The following is a 19,582-nucleotide window of genomic DNA, read 5'->3' on the forward strand; positions in this document are numbered from 1 at the left end:
CACATTTACCATATTTGTAGGATTTTATATCTTTTTATACATTTACAATGTAGTCATCTTTGATCAGCCATTATGTGTAAACTGTAGGGCAGGAGTTCTCCTGCGTTCTTACCTCTGCTTTTACCTTACACTGGGGTTTGAGCAAAAGCACACCATGGCTCTGTTCTGCCCTGCAGGCTCAGGTTTCCTTCCCATGGGAACTAAATTGTGTGTGGACGGGCAAGAGAAGGAAACAGCGTGTGCTGAGCCTCCAGCAGAACACCGGGCTCTGTGCAATCGGAGCTGGGGCTTGGAGGGTAGACCTAATCCCATTTCTTAGACCAAGATGTTTCACTCTCAGTAAACACTCTTTTTCATTCACGTGTTTAAAAAGTGGCCTTCAACTTAAATACCAGGAAGCAGAACGTTTTAGGTGACTGATGGTTAATAAAACAAAAAACAAAAAAAACAAAAAACAAAAAAAAAAAAAAACAAAAACAAAAAAAAAACACACACACAACTTTTCAGTCTTTAGTCGAACTGAAGAGTAAAGTCCTGCATTCACTTATAGCTTTCCTTCCTGCAGCCAGATACTGACCCTCACTAGACCCACGGGACCTTAGTATGAGAGTGCAATGCCTTCAAATCCATATGTTCAAAACCAGAACCCAGCTCCTTAAAGTAGAAATTTATTCACCTTCTAATGGGGACTAAAAATTTGAAGCTCAGCTACAGCTTAGTGCAATTCTGTGCGTTCCTATTTTGTTTATGCTGTGTGATTTGGTCATTTGGCTGTAACCTGTGTAAATGTAACTGCTCGTGTCACTCCATTCAATGGTAGCAGGGGAATACCGTGACAATTAATACCAAGTTGTGGCCAGATTTGTTTTTAAAAGCAAATCTAAGATATCACTCTCAAGTTGTTTCAAACACTGCAAAAATAGGGAATCACAAATTCATTTCGCCAGTCCCAAGACTCTAAAACTCTCTGTGAATTGTGGCTGGTAGGTGCTTTCCTGGTGTAATTTTATCCATTTAACAGGTCTCTGCAGTGGTATGGCATAGTCCTGTAAATCAGAGGCAGAATCACTCCACCTCCATTAAATAAAGACCAGACATTCAAATGTTAGCCTGCAACAGATAAAAAAAAAAAAAAAAAAAAAAAAAAAAAAAAGGCAGAACTCCATCCATTTTCAGGATAAATCTACTGTGATGATCAAAATAGATAATCGGAGCAAAACTGAGCAGGCTTTGTGAAGGAGCACCGCTTGGTAGGATGCCAAGAAATCCCTTCACAACAGCAGCAGGAGCTGGCACACCCAGGGCGCTGCGCGTCTGACGTTCTCCAGAGCTCATAAAGTGTGGAATTTGAGGACCTGTCAGACAGACGGCTTCAGAGAGGTCCCAGGGAATTGTGCAGCAGATAAATCACTCCCTGCTAACGTCTGCGTGGTGGTTTGCAACTTCGACAGGAAAAGAGAACCTTCTCTAATAAATGCTACAGGGTTGTAGAGTTTGTCTAAGTTCAGGATAACTTTATTGCTTTCATCTCTGCTACCACTCAAAACAAACAGCTCTGTGCATATTACCATTAGGACCACTAGAAATTAGGGAATACTATCCAGGCACCAAGTTTCTCTGTAATTAAACCCAAAGAGTCTCCCTGATTTGCACTTTCTGGTCCTTATTTCCTCACGAATAGTTCAGTGTCTGTCTGGTTCACTGTCTGGTATCTGCTGATATCAGAAACATTTGTGGAATCAACTGCAAACAGAAAAAAAAACACAACGTACTCTTGTCTATTAAGAAATTTTTGCTGCCTGATTTGTGTCTGAAAATTACCAGGAGAGCATCATATTTTGACTGCTGGGTTTTATTTGGAGTAAAATAGCAATAAAACCACAGGCCAGAAATCAGAGTTGCATTCTCCCCAGGTGTCAGCTGAACAAAAAGATGATGTTGACGCTATGAGCAAGCAGCTCAGAGTGCTGGGAGAAAACTGGGGAGGAATTGCAGTGTCTTCTTTTAATGGATGTGGGTTTCTGGCCAGTCACAGTCCCTGACAGAGACAACAGTTCTGTGGTTGTCTCTTGCACAAAAATTGGAGAAGTGCAGATCTCTCAGTTTATGTTGTTATCCTGTAGCTACGTTTTTCTGTCAGTCTTCAGCAAATTGCCGCCGTTCCTCATGAAACTGATTCATTTTGCTCAAACAGCTCATAGCTATACGTGCCAGGGGATTTGCAGGTGAACAAACAAGATTTCCAAATAAAATTGCCTTACAATTAGTTTTCTGGCTTCCCACTTTATCAGCTGAAGAGTCTGTCATTAGAGTATTTCATTTGTTCAGGATCAGTTTATCAGCAAAGTGCTCACAGCAATGATGTTCTTTTGTGCTTTCTTTTGCACCAGCATAGCAAAACCCACACTCAGAAAGAAAGACATTTAATTATTTAAAAAAAAAAAAATAAAAGGAAGAGAGGCACAGTTTTGATGGTGCATCAAAACCTACACAAACAGCTTTTGGGTAAGGCAGGTGTTGGGCTCCTCCTGCTCCTCTGTACAGATGTGAGCAGAAGGCTGGTTGTGACTTGTGACATGTTGTTCCTCTTGCCTGTTCCTCAGTGTTACGAGAACAAAGATACCGGGACAGAAACTGGCATGCTGAGACTGGAAAGCAGAGAGGAAAACAGTTCAGAACAGACCTGTGCTGCTGGAATCCCAGGTAAGTGTGTGTACTCTGCAGATGTTTGCAAGCACAAGCTTCTGCCAAAGGCCTACATCTAATTGCATAACTTTTGGGTGCAGTGGATTCAGCCACCCAGTTTGTACGAATTACCAAACACTTGCAAATGAGTTTGTGAACTGCAGAGCAAACCAATTAGGCTTGTCCTTCATCTTGTTTCAGTAATCTCCAAACAAATCTGTGGGTAGTTTTTTGCTTTTCTCCACTAAGAATTATTTTTTATCCTGTTTGCTTTCTTATTTTGTTACTGTTGTCTTTAATGCTGTTTTTTTGTTGATGGTGGTGATTTTGCTGCTTTTTTTTTTTTTTTTTTTCCTCTGAAATGATCCAAGGGAGAAAATGACACACTGATTCTCATCTTCTTTTACTGCCTTGGTGGTTTATTTGGCCTCCCGTAAATCCAGAATTTGTGTCCTCTGTACTGTTCAGCCAGTTACGTAAAATCCAGTGGCTCACAGAGAATCTCAGTCTTGTCTCTGCTACCCTGTTGCTTCTAGTTATGTTCATTGATACATTCTAGATATTCTTCAACATGATTTTGTCGACATAATAAAAACATAGCTTATATTTGAGGATGTTTTATAACTGGCTACTGCTTCCAGCTAAAAGACTGACTCTCTTGCCCCTGTTTTGAAGGCCTAAAAAACATTTTAGATCCAAATGGTTTGGCACACAGCCCCACATTTTTGTTCTGTTGCGCATAGTGTTCTGGGTGGCAGAAAGAGAAACGGTGACTGGTAGAATTCTTTCCATCTAAATCTTTCTTTTTTCATGGTTTGCCCTTCTTGTTATTCTGCAGTCATGATTTCTGTTACAGTCTAGACTAGCTGTAATATATCTCAGTGGAAGTAATCCTTTTTAAAGTCCAATAATAAACTTAATAAATTAGCTTTGAGAGTACTCCTCTATGCATTTCTGGGATCTGCAAACACTCTTCTGCAAGTAGCATAAAAGAACTTCCCTGCTACATTTTCTCTACTGTTTATATCCTTTGGGTATTTGCCCAGCTCTTTGGTGAATACCTTAAAATAAAACTCACAAAACCTAGAAGACACTATACTGCAACATCTTTGGCTCAGTTTGCACCAACCATTAGGGGCATAAAGACCTATGAGGAATGAATTACGCTTCTGTACATATATTTCTATCAAAAAGAGAGTTTATACACTTGAAATTTCATGGAAGTCCTGCTGCTAGCTGGTCCATAGTGGCTTGTTTTAATGCCATCGATTTGGCTAGGCTTTGGATGCTTTGGCCTTTTGTAAGTTCTGCAGCACATAGTTCTGACTAAATTTGGATTCTAAAAGGGATCTGACGAGCAGACAAAATGGTTTTTCATATACCAGGCTCTGATATTTGAAACTTCTGGTATTTGAAACAAGCTTCTTAGATAATTTGAATAATTCTCTATGTATGATATCTTAATTTATGGTACCAACAAGTTTGAGTTTCTTTCATTGTGTAAAAACATTTTCCTTGGAGTTCCCTAGCAAACCGTAGATTTTGTTTCTGGCCCTTGAATTAATTTGCCTTTGATTCCTACCATGAGTAATGCTTTCTGCTGGGTGAGGAAGCTAGTGGACGTCAAGAGTTTGATTTTAAATACTTATGCTATCATTTTATATCTAGCACCTAATTTCCATTTTCTCTGATTTCTCCTTCATTAGTGCATGCAGGAGAAAGAAGGGTATTTCTTCAGGTGCAGGTAAATGTAGGAAGTAATGTTATAAAAGTAGAAAAGCCCTAGACATGGCTTCATGCAGTTAATGCCAGTTGCATAACAGCAGAGAGTTATGCTGCAGGATGATGGAGATCTGTGCAAGCCATGGACACTCACAGAGCCTACTGCACAGAAAAGCTATGATAATTTGTCCTCATGAAGGAAACAAAATCAAGTTTCAGTTTCTTTCTTTATCTTGCAGGCTAGTGTTTCATTGATTTTGTTGTTGTTGCTGCTGCTAACAGGGAAAAATGCATTATGATGAAGTAAGCACATAGCCACTGTCCAGGCCTTTGTACATCCATAGAATGCACCACACCTTCAAGAATAACTTTTGAAACTGTAGTAAACCATCACATGCCTATATCTAGATAACAGGACTGACAAGGATGTGTGTTTTGTCCCAGCTTGGAGTATTTTCTAGCATCCTTCCTAAAGACATACATTGTAAACATGAGGCTTATATTAATACCCTCAGAACAATGTGCCCTCCCTGCAGGTCCACATGCTTTCAGCTCTTTTAAGTTTTATCAGCTCCTTTGAAGCAAATATGCAAAAATGGATTTTGAAACTTAGATACTTAAAAACAGTTTAGGTAAGTAAAAATGGCTTGTGGGAGCAATTGAATAGGTTGTAAAATTGTCCCACTAATAGTAAAAAAAATAAATTGAAGGAATAAACTATTACAAAGAAAGACAGGACTTTTTAAAAACTCATGAATTTAATGTTTGCTTCTGCAAATTGTTAGCTAGAATTTGCCAAAAAATGAACAGCAGTGATTCTATACAAAATATTAACCTGGCAATGTAGACACACAGTCAGTTATGAGAAGAATGAATTGTGTGACATGGATTCACCTAAACTGATTCCTGGTGCGACTGTGGGGAGAAGTGCCCCCGCAGTTCATGCAGTACAGGCAAGTGAACCCTGCCCAGGTACGTGGCTTCTGAAGCACAGTACCTGAAGGGCCTGATGTGATCTATATTCAAATCAGTGAGAAGCTTTCCATATGAAGTATGTAAGATCACAACTGATTTACATTAAATGCTTAGTTGACATGCTTTGTTTCTCATTTTACCAGAAACTCCTTTTCTGGCAATGGCAAGGCAGGAAGTGGGTTCTGTAAAACATTGCTTAAAGATGAAGAAACTCCATGTCAGGCAAATGCATTCAGGCAGAACTCTGAATAAATCAGTACGGTGAGCAAGGCGGGAAGAATGGTTTCACGTACAGAGCTCCTGCACTGGGATATCCCCCCGGGACAACCCTAATCTCTACATGAACCGTTCTTTGTGGATAAGATGAAATATTTTTGGTGTTTAACATACCACTACTGCTAACATGTCTTTAAGGCATATGTGTAGTCTGAGCTGAGTCAAAGGCTTTGCCTTGCGCTGCTTCTGCTTGTTGTCTCTGTGCAACCTCAATATTGTGAGGATTAGGTATAAAAGCAGTTGAGGGATTGAACTGATATTGAGTTCTGTCACATGGTTGCACTGTTATATGACATGAAAGTCCATATATGCTACAAGAATTGGCCAAGAAATAAGGCATGAGGCATTCTTACCTATCTTGTTTATCTTAGTTATCTCATCTTGTTTCTCCTCTGTTATATAGGACATACACCACAAAACACTTTAGGAACAGGCAAGCTAAATTTTGGAACTGTGCTAAGGCAGAGTTTCTTCTAGTGGAAGATTTAGAAATTTTGAAGTCTGTCTACAATAAAGAATGGGGCAAAATGCTAGCATTTCAGAATTCTTCATGAAGAAAAAGGTTTAGTATTTTAATAATAAAAATATTTTCTTCTTACGGTGACATTTCAACCAGTTTTCTGCTTTCTCATGAAACAAAATGAAAGTGAAATTCATGTGTTTTCACAACATTTTGACTTCAGCAGGTCTGCATATTCAAATAAAACATGCTTCCAGTGCTATTTTTTTCCAACAAACTATATGGAATGACCTTTACTTCTCAGGTGGTTTAACCCAGCCCTACGACATTATGTGTTTTTCCTTTTTTATATCTAAATCTGAGTGAACTTTTATATATCACATTTTCCTATTACAGGCGCAGGGGCCAGGTTTCTCTGTAAGGAAGCCAAGGTCAGTTTTCACTTGCAGAGGCCTGTCAAGGTTGCATGGCTCAGTTTTCTACAAGAGGTCAAAATCCATCTGATGAAAAGCCTCATCTGCAAAGGGAGGTTGGCCACCCATCAGCGTCCAAGACCTGAGAGTCATGAAGCAATTGCAGCGGTCTCAGACTACATGCACAGACACATGGCATCTGCATCTACATTTCTTTATGGAGTTCCAGGCTGTCTGGTCAGTTTTTGTGCAAGTTCCAGCCCAAGGCACCTTGAAGCGGAGGGGATGATTTGGCTCTCCACCTGTCCATTTTCTGATCCTTGCACAGAGCAAAGTGTATCTTTGGCTCTTGTCTCCAGTCCCCACAGACCAGGCATCAGCCAGCTGGAAGCACAAGTAGAAACTCTGATATAACTCAAGTAGCAGGATTTTTAGGTTGTTATTAAACAGCTGTCCAAATACTTTGCAAGAGTTATTTAGAAGGATTCTTTCTCTCAGGTTATAGTGAAGATTTTCAGGCAGGTTCATAAACTCATGTTTTTATTTAAGAACAGGTTTCTTTTGAAATAATATTTAATTCTGTATTCTTGAGAAGAATTTGGGTTTATCGTTGTGAAGCTGTAAATGGGAAGTGAGTTTGGGTCATTATGTGGCATATTGTGGTTTATTTGGTAGAGATTGGCACAAAAGTTGCAAGTCCTATAAAGAGAAAACTTCATGCTGCTCCAAAATGTTACCTGTCCTTTAAAATGATGTAACAATTTTTATCTCTGCAAGGAAAGGTAATTATCCAAGGAAAATTCAGGCTCTTCAGTCAAGTCCTTCAGCCCCCAGCCATTTCGATGGCCCTCTGCTGAGTGCACTGCTATCAACCTTCTCCCCAGTCTTCATGCCATTTCAAGAGTGACAGCAAGCAGCCTTTCAGGGACACTGTCCAGCTCTCTCAATACCACTGGTACAGCCTGTCTGATCCCACAGACTTGTGTGGGTGACAGCTTTGCCTCGCCTTATGGTGAAGAGCGAGGCAAAGAAGGCGTGGAGCAGGCAATGGCCCAGCTGAAGTGCATCTACACCAATGCACACAGCATGAGTAACAAACATGAGGAGCTGGAAGCCATCGTGCAGCAGGCAGGCTATGACTTGGCTGCCATCACTGAAACATGGTGGGACCAGTCTCATGACTGGGGTGCTGCAATGACTGGCTATAGGCTCTTCAGAAGGGACAGGCAGCACAGAAGGGGTGGCGGTGTGGCTCTCTATATTAGAAAGTGTTTTGATGTTGTGGAACTCGAGGCTGAGACTGGGAATGATACGGTTGAGTTCCTATGTGTTGGGATCGGTGGGAAGGCCAACAACAAGGCAGGCATCCTGGTGGAGGTCTGTTACAGACTGCCAAACCAGGATTAGGAGATGGATGAGGAATTCTACTAGCAGCTGGCAAAAGTTGTGAAATCAGCTCTTGTCCTCATGGGGGACTTCAAATTCCCAGACATATCCTGGACATGAAATACATCTCAGAGGAAGCAGTCTAGGAGGTTTCTGGAGAGCATGGAAGATAGCTTCCTGACGCAGCTGGTTAGTGAGCCTACCAGGGGAGGTGCCCCGCTGGACCTTCTCTTCACAAACAGAGAAGGACTGGTGGGAGATGTGGTGGCTGGGAGATGTCTTGGGCAGAGTGACCACAAAATAGTAGAGTTCTCTATTCTTGGTGAAGTCAGGAGGGGGATCTGTAAAACTGCAGCCTTGGACTTCCAGAGGGCTGACTTTGAGCTGTTCAGGACACTGGTTGGCAGAGTCCCTTGGGAGGCGGTTCTGAAGGGCAGAGGAGTCCAGGAAGGCTGAGCACTCTTCAAGAAGGAAATCTTAATGGCTCAGGAGTGGTCTGTCCCCACGTGCCCAAAGATGAGCCGGCATGGAAGAAGACTGGCCTGGCTGAACCAGAGAGTTGTAGCTAGAGATTAGAAAAAAAAAAAAAAAAAAAAAGGTTTAAGATATTTGGAAAAGAGGGCAGGCCACTCAGAAGGATTATAAGGATGTTGTAAGGAAGTGTAGGGACAAAATTAGAAAGGCCAAAGCTCATTTGGAGCTCAGTCTGGCTACTGCTGTTAAAGATTACAGAAAATGTGACGCCCATCTACAAGAAGGGCTGGAGGGTAGACCCCAGGGTACTATAGGCTTGTCAGTTGTCCTCTGTGCCAGGGAATCTGATGGAGCAGATTATGTTGAGAGTCATCATGCGGCACTTGCAGGGCAAGCAGGCCTATAAGGAGCGGCTGAGGGAGCTGGGATTGTTCAGGCTGGAGAAAAGGAGGCTCAGGGGCGACCTTATTGCACTCTACAGGTACCTTAAAGGAGGCTGTAGAGAGGTGGAGGTTGGTCTATTCTCCCATGCTCCTGGCGACAGGATGAGGGGTAATGTGCTAAAGTTGCACCAGGGGAGCTTTAGGTTGGATATTAGGAAAAACTTCTTTACCGAAAGGGTTGTTAGGCATTGGAATAGGCTGCCCAGGGAAGTGGTTCAGTCACCATCCCTAGAGGTCCTTAAAAGGTGTTTAGGTTTAGAGCTTAGTGACACGGTCTAGTGGAGGACTTGTTAGTGTTAGGCCAGAGGTTGGACTTGGTGATCGTGGAGGTCTTTTCCAACCTGGATGATTCTGTGATTCTTCAGCCTTTTCCTACTGATGGAGCAGTAGGATCTCTCATTGTTATCCTTGATGTCCCTCATAAGTCTAAACTTCGGATGAGCTTTGGCTTTCCTAACACAATCCCTACATGTCCCAGGCAGTGTTCCTGCATTTCCATCATGTCTTTGGTAGTGAACGTTCAGCTGTGCATCTCCCCTTGGTGGCCCATGCAGTGCCAGTACCAAGTTATTTCTGACACCTTCCAGAAGTCTGGACTGCTCGTGCTCTGTCATTCTGCTCTTCCAGCAGATCTCGGGGAGGTTAAAGTCCTCCTTGAGAGCTGTGGCCTGCAATACAGAACCTTCAGGTTTATTTAAAGAAGACTTCATCTGCTTCCTAACCCCACTTAGGTGGTCCATAACAATTTCTCACCATGATGTCCCCTTTGCTAGCCTGCCCTCTGATCATGACCCACAAGCGCTTACCCAGACTGCCACCTGTCCCATAGGAGAGCCCCATCTTTTTTCAAAGCTGCTCCTTCACATGGGGGGCCTGCCCATCCCAGGGAGCTTCTCCATCTCCATCACAGCACTCCACTCATGTGAGCTGCCCCACTGCATCTCCGTCACCTCAACAACGTCAGTTGTGTCACCAGATGCAGAGCTCTGCTTCCTGCTGCTGTTTCCCAGCCTCATGTTCATGTGTATGTACAGTCCTCAGTCCTTGCCCTGCTTTCTTGTTTCTGACATCTCTCTTGTACCTGTCTTATGCCTTCTTTTCTTATAGCTCTTTAGATCTAACTCATTTCAATTCTGAAAGTCGCTACTAGTTGTCGTCAAAATTTGTAGCTTCAGACCTCTCTGGAGTAAGGTGTGAAATAGTCCAGGGAATGAAGGTTTGTGTGATTCCAGTTTTGTATTGAGGAAAAAGGTTATTACAAGAAAAAAGGTTATGATTTTGCTTTTTATCAAAATGCCTTTTTATTAGAAAAATATAAATAGTCCTGCCTTATTAGAGTGAATTTTAATGAGTATGAATTCTGTAACAAAGAGCCTGCCTCGTTTCTATTTTGTTATGCCAGCACTACCTATTCATTCTGATGTTTCTTTTATTTAAAAATTCCCTAGCTATTATCTCTCTCAGAAGACACAAAACCAGAACAAGAGGTCAGACTCTAGTTGCAGTGTGTATGTAGGAAGCATATCATGTTTACCTTACCTTTTATAGTTCTCTCTAAAAACAGTACTGAGGAAAGTGATGGAGTTTTGCCAAAAATAGAAGAAAATTTATACCAGAACAGATTGGTTAATTGCATTTAAAGCACATCATCAGCTGGGGTTGATGCTAAATAAGACAAAGAAAGTCCTAGGCGTACATTGTACTTAGTGTTTTGTGGATATAGTTATCATTAAGCAGGAAAGTTAAAAGTAGAAATGTGAATTTCCAAAAGACTAAGAATATGCCAAATGTTACCCACCAGTTCTGCCTCTTGGTGTGCTTTTTACCTAGGAGGGAAAAAAAAAAAAAAAAAAAAAGTGCCTGCTGGAAAGCATTCAAAGCTGAGTACTTTTACTTTTAACAAAATATGACACTGCCTCTTACTTCTAATTGAAGCTGTCTGGCGTGCACACCACACACCAAGCCCACAGCAGATCATTAGCAGAGGGGAGCGTGAAGAGGTTTCTGGATGAGAAAGCTGGGGCTGGGTTCGTCCTGCACACCTGAGGGGTGTCACAGCCGTGTCACCTGCTGCAGCAGTTGTTGCCTCAGATATCTCAGCCTTTCTCCCTGGAACACCTCATTCTGTGGTGCTAAGGAAATTTCTGCTCTTTCTCCCATGTATCAAAATAATAGCCTGCTTTGCTCTGCCCTCCTCCTTTCAGTTGCTAAGAAAGTCATCTGTTCGAAGCTAAAGTTACTGCATCTGGTTTGTAAAATGTCTAGAAACTTCTTGGCATACCGAAGCATTTTGAAAGAACATATTACCCCTTCTGCAGGGCCTCAGCACAGCTCTTGGTTAATGGAGGCTTCTCAGTTTGAGCTTCAGCCTTTCCTCCGAATTATATGGACGTGGCCCCTGTCAAAGAAAATGAGAAAGATAATTACTATCTGTATTTTTGTTGTTTTACTTCTCTACATTTAGTGCAACCTAGGTGCAGGTCTTTTTCCTCGTTATAATTTATAACAGCGCGTTGCAAGAAGGGGGAGGTCACAAACAGAAAAGGACAACGCCACTGCAGAAGGACACCTGCCAGCATGGGATAGGCAAGCATAGCTAGGGTGGCTGTGAGGGTGTCTCCACTTTGTAGTGGAAAATACACAGTAAGTACTCGCAGGGACATTTTTTAATAGGGACTGGCTAAGTTGGTTAGTCTCCAAAAGTTTAACCCAGTATATATACAACTATCAGACCTTTTCAATACTAAATATTGCAGCATAGGCTCCACCTTGGTGACGGCTTTGAAAACAAAACAAAAAATACCCCCTAAGAAGAATGGGCAGCCTGGCACAAATGTTTAGCGTTGTGTCTTGTGGGAGCAACTAAAATTAGCTGCACCGTGTGGGGAAAGTAGACCTCTAGAGCGAAATCTTTTTAAAACTAAAAGGAAAACATGACATGTATTTTTAGCAGTAAGACACTTTTTGCAATGTCTGCTCTTTCCCACTTTGTTGCTCTATGTGTGTGTTTCTGTGAAGTTTTTACTCTGGTGTTTGGCAGGACTAGAAATATTCTCTGCTAGTGTAAATAATATGGTTCTATGAACTGCTGTCTTCTACACCCACTGAGAATCTGGTCCATTTTTTTGAAGATATGTATGGGTATATTAAAGTGACTAATCTTTAAAAAATGTCCTGTCCAACCATTGCCCACCCTTCTGCTCCTCGACTACAGACTTACACTTCTGAGCCTTGTTTTCAGTTCAGTTTGGAATAATAAACTGAATGTGCAAATGCATTCTGTCCTTCTGACCTGCTCCAGCTGCAAAGATTTCCCATACCACTTACCCCCTCCCCTTTTTGAGCCGTGATTTAATTTTATTATTATTTTTTAATCACATCCCTTTTGCTATCCATTTTCCAGCTGCAAATTCCCAATGTTATATTCAGTGTTTTCACCATATGTTTAAAATAAAGAGTCGACCCTTCCCACCCCTTCGGAGAACAGAGTCAACCAATAAGGATTTGGGGAAGGACTTGCTAAATATTGAAAGGCACGGAGGGGAAAGGAGGGCATTCACAAAGATTCCCCTGTTTCTTCTCTCAAGCAGTGCTTGCTCATTGCAGCTGAGCATGTTAGGAAGTTACTCCCATGGGGCTGTGCTTTCAACAGTCATAATTTACATTATGCCAGCCCTTTTCCTTCCCACATGTGCACACATAAAGGAGAATATTTTATCTCTCGCATCTTGCAATGTAGACATTAGCAACTTGTCTGAGCAAACAGAAAGACGGCATTTCTTGGCATACACTGCTTTTCCATTTTAAAAAAGTGAAAAATCACTGCATTTGCTTACACCTTCCCCCTCGCTCTCAGCATATGGACACTACTCAGAGAAATGAAACCAAAAATCACATTTTTGGAGGTACTGAGAAACCCCAGGGGTAGCTGATGTCATTGGGTGATGTAGGTAATGGCTGCCTTTTAAATGAGAACTCCTCGATCTAGAAAAGTTAAACTACTGTCTCATGTATCTGAGCTCCATCAGCAGTGCGTTATGTACTCCTAAGAGCTGTCAGGTGGGAGGAAACAAGGTGTCTGGGATGAGAGCAGCCCCTGTCAGCCCAGCCTTTCTCCAACAGAATGGCACCGGCTTCTCCGGGATGGTGCAGCCAGATCACGAGCATCCATGGGCCATATAACGTCACCGGTCCCTTCGGCTCATTTACTGCCATTTCTAGGAACTGAGATTATCCGGCCAGCCCAGTGCCTCATGCAGGAACTGCATTTTAGATTGTTCCTGCAGAAATCCTGCAGCAAATCCTGCAGGATTGCTCCTCCTGCTCACTGTCATATGCAGTGAATCAGTGGTGTGCTCTATTGTTACTAGATTTCCAAGCCAAATTCACAAGATCTTTTCATCCCGCAAGCATCAGAACAGGCACTTCAGGATTTTAGGCAGCGTGTGGTAGAGCTAGCTATAAGGGAATTGAGAGTGAAAGCAGATCACCCTCTTTATCTCCAAGTGTGTGCTTTACCATTGTCAGAAGCGCTGATCTATTGCTTTTGCTGCAGTCCTTATATTCCCATCTCTATTTCTGGATGCATTCTGATTAAAGATATTCTGAAGGACATATCTCAGAAAGGATTCTGCAGCAGCTAAAGTCACAGAGGGATTTTACCATGTATGGAAAACCTCAGAATCAGCAGAAAGCAGCTCTCCTTCAATATCCCCCCTGGCCTTTTCAACACAGAAGTTGAGAATTCCTAATACAGAATATACCAGTTAATGAACCCAAATAATACGTATGGCCTGGGGACAGTTGTCCTAGAAGACTGGGCACCCCATACATCAGCAATGGTAGAAACAGTAAGCCTGATGTTTTTGCAGCTCATGATTAAATGGAATAAAATTATTTCTTTTTGCACCTTTAAAAAGATACATCCTGCTGTTGTCTATAGATAATGTATGGACATAGTGGATCTGATCCTGTATCAGAGACGTCCCTGATGAATTGCTGTCAAGAGCCACCCATAGTACTTAGTCACATTGTTGGGTGACAGCTGGCTGAGATTGCTAACGCTCAATCCAGCACAGTGCAAGGCAGATTTTTATTCCTAGTCCATAGGCAGCGAAGAGCAGAGGTTAACTGAGATTCTGGGAAGCACAGCTGACATTTCAGATATTATTAGGGCAATACTATAAGTGACTCACTGCCAATGTCTGTATGAAGCATATTTTCAAGAGCTTGTCAGTCTAGAGAGGGAAACAGGATTTATGTGCAGTTGTTATAAGGAAACAATGAACTTATCAGCAGGGCACCAGTATATTTACTTCATAGCAAGTAATCTCTGGAAAAAGCTAATCTGTGCATGCTGTAAAGTAGAAAAGAGCTATAGCTAGTTTATAATGCAGAGCTGTATTCTCTGAAAGGACAGAGAAATGTATTCTCCTGCAGAGCTTACAGATGTTATTGAAAGAGAAATAGCATTTCCTTGGTTTTGTGAAATGAGGACTTAAAAATCATTTCAAAGATAAGAAAGAGTTCCATCAGTCCTTGTATACCAGGAACGATTCTTCCAAGTCTTTGTAGTTACATCAATGTATAATTTGGACCAAGAATAATGAATTAGTGCCTCATAAAATACTAATAAACAAGAAAAAAAGGGCAGAAGATGTTGATTATTGTAGTAAAATTATGTTTTATGTCTCTCTGGCTTTCCTCTGCAGTCTCAAGTTATGAAAAAACAAATTAAGCCTTAATGTAGAATCAGTGATTTTGATGAGGCTGAATTAGGCTTTTAAGGGAGGAGAAAAGATGGATCATAAGTGATCCATTCAACTTTCTTGGCTTAAAGAAACCGGTAAACTATGTTTATATAAGAAGTCTGGAAATATTTTTCTGGGTTTTAATTTTTACATTGTGTATTTACTTAGCAAGTGTAATGACTAGAACTACTTTTCCAGAACACTGACAGCAACTCCTTTGGGTGACTGGGGAAGTGGAAGAAAGTTTATCATTTGAATCATTTAACTCGGCCCTCACGGACAATTACTGGGCTAGCTGGGTAACAGAAAGCAGACTGCCAGATAAGACTTAGGCAAATGTTACAGGTTGTAAGCTCAAAGCCTCTGTTGAATTGTTAGGGTAACTCCTAGCTGTGGGGAGAATTTTATGCAGAGCACAAATGGTGAAATCATGTAAACCCCATCTGAGCTCAGCACAGAGCCAAAGTAGCACAAACAGGAATAGAGTCTGATCCAGCCTGACGTTTATCTAGAGGACAGTGCATTGTTCTTCATCTCCTGTTAAACTGGAGATGTCAGTTTTGGTCTACAGCTTAGCAAAGCAGTGAAAAATCACTATCAGCTGTGAATCTGGCCCAGAGTCTACTAAAGAGATCTAAGGGTACTGCGAACAGCTGTGAAGTTGTAATGGTCAGTGAAGTGGGAAGGTGTACTTGCATCTTTGGGGTCATATATAAAGTTGTACAAGTTGAGCAATTGCTCTGGAAGAGTTGGAAGATACTCAGATACAGTTCTGGCAAGAATGTAGGTATTCTTATCTATATATATCATCTAAATGTACATAATACATATATAATCTTATCTATGTATATATAATCTAAATATCATAATGTATTTGTAATGCAGCAGTAAAATGAAGGGCAATTAGGTAAGCAGTACCTTTTCCTTTGTTTAAGTCCTACAGAAATATACAAGTAAATCATTAACAGTTGAAGGTTGTCTGAATTATGATACCTTGGCTCTGACTTCTATGTTTTTTGTTGTTTGTTTTTTTTCTTAGAAATGTAGGAACTTTATTTTTGGTCGCTGTTTGACCAAAACCCTGGGCAGTAATAATGTCCCTTGTTATTAGGCATGCAATTGCCAAAAGCAATATTAAAGAAAGAACTGGTTGACAGGAACAAGATTTGCTTTCTCTTACTACATTTTTTTTTTTTTTGTCCTTGAAGCTGTAGAAAGGGGAAGCAATTTCACTTTTATTGGAATAAATGACAGTTCCCATTCATTTCAGTTGCCTATGATTATGCTGTGTCTCAATAAGATCGGAGGACGCTTGATGCTGTTCATCTGCATGCTGTGGGTGTGTTGTCTCAGCTAGCAGAGTCTTGCAAGGGGTAGGACCGTGCTTCATGCGTAACCCTGGTTAAATAACCAATACTACTGCAGAATAAAGCACAATTCAACATACAGAGGAATGTCAGAAGTAGACCACTAACCCTCCTCAAGGTAATGCTTCTGTGCTTTTAAAGGTTAGGGGGATGATGACCCCGAGGACCGCAGAGGTCTTTGTGTACTGCAAAGTGTTTTCTTTATAGACTTAAGCGAATAAGCTATGCAATAAAACTATTCTCTGCATTTTGGTGGAAGCAGAACTGAATTTATATCCTGAAGAACAGAGTATGCAGTAAATTCTGAGCCACCAGAGTGTAGTTTGAGTGTGATGGCACGTATTAACCACATGCAATACCTAGTTTGCAAACTGAAAATGCTACTAACTGCACCAGAGCTTTCTGCCAGTCTCATTTCCATTTTATTGAAACAATTAGAGGATAATTCACTTTTCTCATTTGCCAAGTTAAAGCCATACATTCCACCGTGCACAGTTAGTAAGAAAGATTTGGGTTATTTGAAAGCAGGACAAGAGCGTTTCAAAGCCAAAGAGACTTCCCAAGAAGATAGCAGCCTTTTGATTCCTGCCAGGGCCACCATCCATCAGCAGCGTCAAGATGAATAAAAACAGAGCATCTTTCCAGGAAGGCTCTGTAAGGGGGAGTGAAACCGAGGGAACTGTAATTGTGGTACGGTTTAAAGCAGTTCTGGCCACTGGAGGGCTCCTGTATTTTTCTGGCTGGTTGAGAGGCTGGGTCGCGGTGCAGGTTAGGACAAAAGCTCTCAAACAGCTGTCAGTGATGGTGAAGCCGTCTCCTGTTATACGGAACAAGCAGAAAAGAAAATAGAGTACCTTCTCACAGCGTGACAGCATTAGCACTTCCTCTACCTGCAGAAATTAGCTTCTAAAAGGTAAAAAGTCCTGTTCCTCTCCTCCCTCCATTGACTCTAATGTCGTCACGGTGAGCCTCTGTAGCCTGCAGTGGGAAGAGGATTCAGGCATGGGAATATGTGGCTGGGGAATTGGATGAAAGGTAACTCCAGTGATGCATTCTAGCTCCACACCTTCTCTTCAGTGAGAATTTAAGCATTGCCACCACTTGTGCATTGTGCTGAGGATCGCTCAGCCCGCTGTGCAGCCAGCGAGTGGAAAGGCATCTGTTTGGTGTGGCCTTGGGGGCCATATAAACACGAGTCTGCACCAAATGCTTTTGTCCATTCATTACCAACAAAGATTAGAAGTGATCCCTTAGCTTCATAATGAATAATTATCATGTATGAAGGTATTAGCACAGTGACATATAAATTAAATTAAGCTTTTTGGAAATGGGATATGAAGTAAAAGGCTTGGAGCAGAGCATTTTCAAGAACTTCTGGCTACTCTCCTCTTTCCAAGTCAAAGCACTTAACATAATGAGGTCTTGAATGCATTACTGGCAGCAGCAGGTCTGCATAGACACAGCAAAAGACCTGAGCTGTACAGCTGGAATCAGGACTGCTTACCAGTGCCTCCTACAATCTCCAGGAAACTGTGGTGGGACTTATTTATTTATTTTTTTAAGTCCTTTCATGCCATATCTTATAAAGCAGAGGGATCAAGAACTGAACTGCAGCCTCTGAGCAAAGATGTGGCAGGTATGTGGCTCATGAGTTATTCCTTATGGAATAAAGAATTCCATTCCATCCTGGCTGGATGTAATTAAAAAGAAGAGCACCCACAGGATTGTTGTGAGGGTCTCCAAACAGCTTTAGTGATGGAAACTATTTAATATCAAAATAACAAGCACTCTGTAGCTCTGATTGAGATAGTTTTCTGTTATTATAAATTTGCATAACTAACCTGTGGCTATAAATCAGGATCATTTGTGTTACATGCTGTAGAGACTTCCAATAGCAAGACATTCACAAAGAATTTTGCTGTCTGGCCAGGAGATAATAAATATAAAGTTGTGTATGGAGAAGCAGTAAGACAATACTGACTGCTCTGAGAAAAGATTTGACACAGATACATTAGAAACTCTATTACCATGGGCTACCTAAATAAATGCGAGCAGGTTTTCCACTTACTGCTGTTTACTTTTTCTTATTTCTTGGTAAATCTGAAAATTCAGAGATCTTGGCATTGACTAGATGTTTGTTCAAAACTGGGATTTTCATTTGAACTCTTTATCTTATTGTAGATAATCTGTTAAGTTTCACATGACAAGCTCTTAGTAAAATGTTATCAGCGGTTTTCCAAAAGGCTAAGTGAGGTATGTGATGTGTCCTGCATTTTCTGTACTTTCTTGAATATAATCAGGAAGATTAGTTTAACAGCATGTTCCTCTGCTGAAGCAGCATTGGTTAGAAGATGACTGTACATTCACTCTATCTTCCCTCATCCCTCAGGATGTTATAATTTTTAATCTTATAAATATCAGGATAATAACTCAATGGTCTATTAGGTTTTCTTAAACGTTGTAAAGCATGGCATGATCAGAAGCTTCTTTGAACTTAGCACTCTGCTGATTTTTTTTATCTTTTTTTTTTTTTTTTTTTTTTTTTTTTTTTTTTTTTAAACAAACCACAGCCAAGTCTCACTCAAATGCATCACAGAAGCACCATAGATTTAGTTGATGAAAATCACAAGGTCTAAGCTTACACAGAGATCTCAGTCTTTCTCTTCACGGACTGCAAAGTGGCAGGCTCACAGAACCACTCCCAACAGAGAAAACAGGCTGCTGTCTTCAGTGCTTCTTTTTCTGAGTTAGTTTTCCAGTACAGGTGCTGATTTTCTGATGCTTTGTATGTTCATTTCAGTTGTTGTGCCAGGGGAGTTTTAGGTTGGATGTTAGGAAGAACTTCTTTACCGAAAGGGTTGTGAGGCATTGGAACAGGCTGCCCAGGGAGGTGGTGGAGTCACCATCCCTGGAGGTCTTTAAAAGACGTTTAGATGTAGAGCTTAGGGATATGGTTTAGTGGGGACTGTTAGTGTTAGGTCAGAGGTTGGACTCGATGATCTTGAGGTCTCTTCCAACCTAGAAATTCTGTGATTCTGTTTTTGAGACTGTCCAGTTTCTAAATTGAGAGAGTCTTTGAGTAGCAGCACAAAAAGACTTCTTCCTGCAATTATAAGATTTTAGGGCAGGTGTGTAGATTGACCTGCGCACTCAAGGTCTGTCCAGTTCCCACTTAGGCCATCCAAGTCCTAAAATACACGACAGTAGTCATGTTTTTTCTGGTACAGTGCTCTGAAAGCACCTGAATCTCTAAGTACATTAGCATTGCATGTCCGAACAGGTCTGCAAATGGCTCTGTCTTGACAGGAAATTATTTGATCTCCTGTGGGGTCTGCCTGAATGGATCAACCCAGTAGATGCAGACAGAATGAGACTGCCATCATATTTTGTGTGAGGAAGCCTATTTTACATGAGGTATGTGTTGGAAGGACTGACATCCAAGTCTCTTCCCTATCAAATGAAATCCCTAACTGGTATTTTGTAGAGTCTCTACAATATTTCTCGAAATGAGACTTCAACAAGAGCCTACAGCTGAGTTCAGCCTGGTTGAGATACATGATAAAGGTTTTATCATACAATTCAAGTGATCTCTCCAGCATCTGAATAAAATCTGACTGTGTTAAAAAAACAA

At 41.3% G+C, this 19,582-nt stretch overlaps 1 protein-coding gene across 1 annotated transcript in view; it reads left to right on the plus strand.

Annotated features, from left to right (window-relative positions):
- Window positions 1–19,582, plus strand: part of ARSJ (arylsulfatase family member J) — a 180,165-nt gene that overhangs the window by 20,182 nt on the left and 140,401 nt on the right. Inside the window, exon 2 of the mRNA XM_072036893.1 lies at window positions 2,604–2,703. The gene's annotated coding sequence lies outside the window, so the exon portion shown is untranslated. The remainder of the gene's footprint in view (window positions 1–2,603; window positions 2,704–19,582) is intronic.

Source organism: Anas platyrhynchos, chromosome 4 (genome assembly GCF_047663525.1).
Source record: "Anas platyrhynchos isolate ZD024472 breed Pekin duck chromosome 4, IASCAAS_PekinDuck_T2T, whole genome shotgun sequence".
In the NCBI taxonomy this organism is placed as follows: Eukaryota; Metazoa; Chordata; class Aves; order Anseriformes; family Anatidae; genus Anas; species Anas platyrhynchos.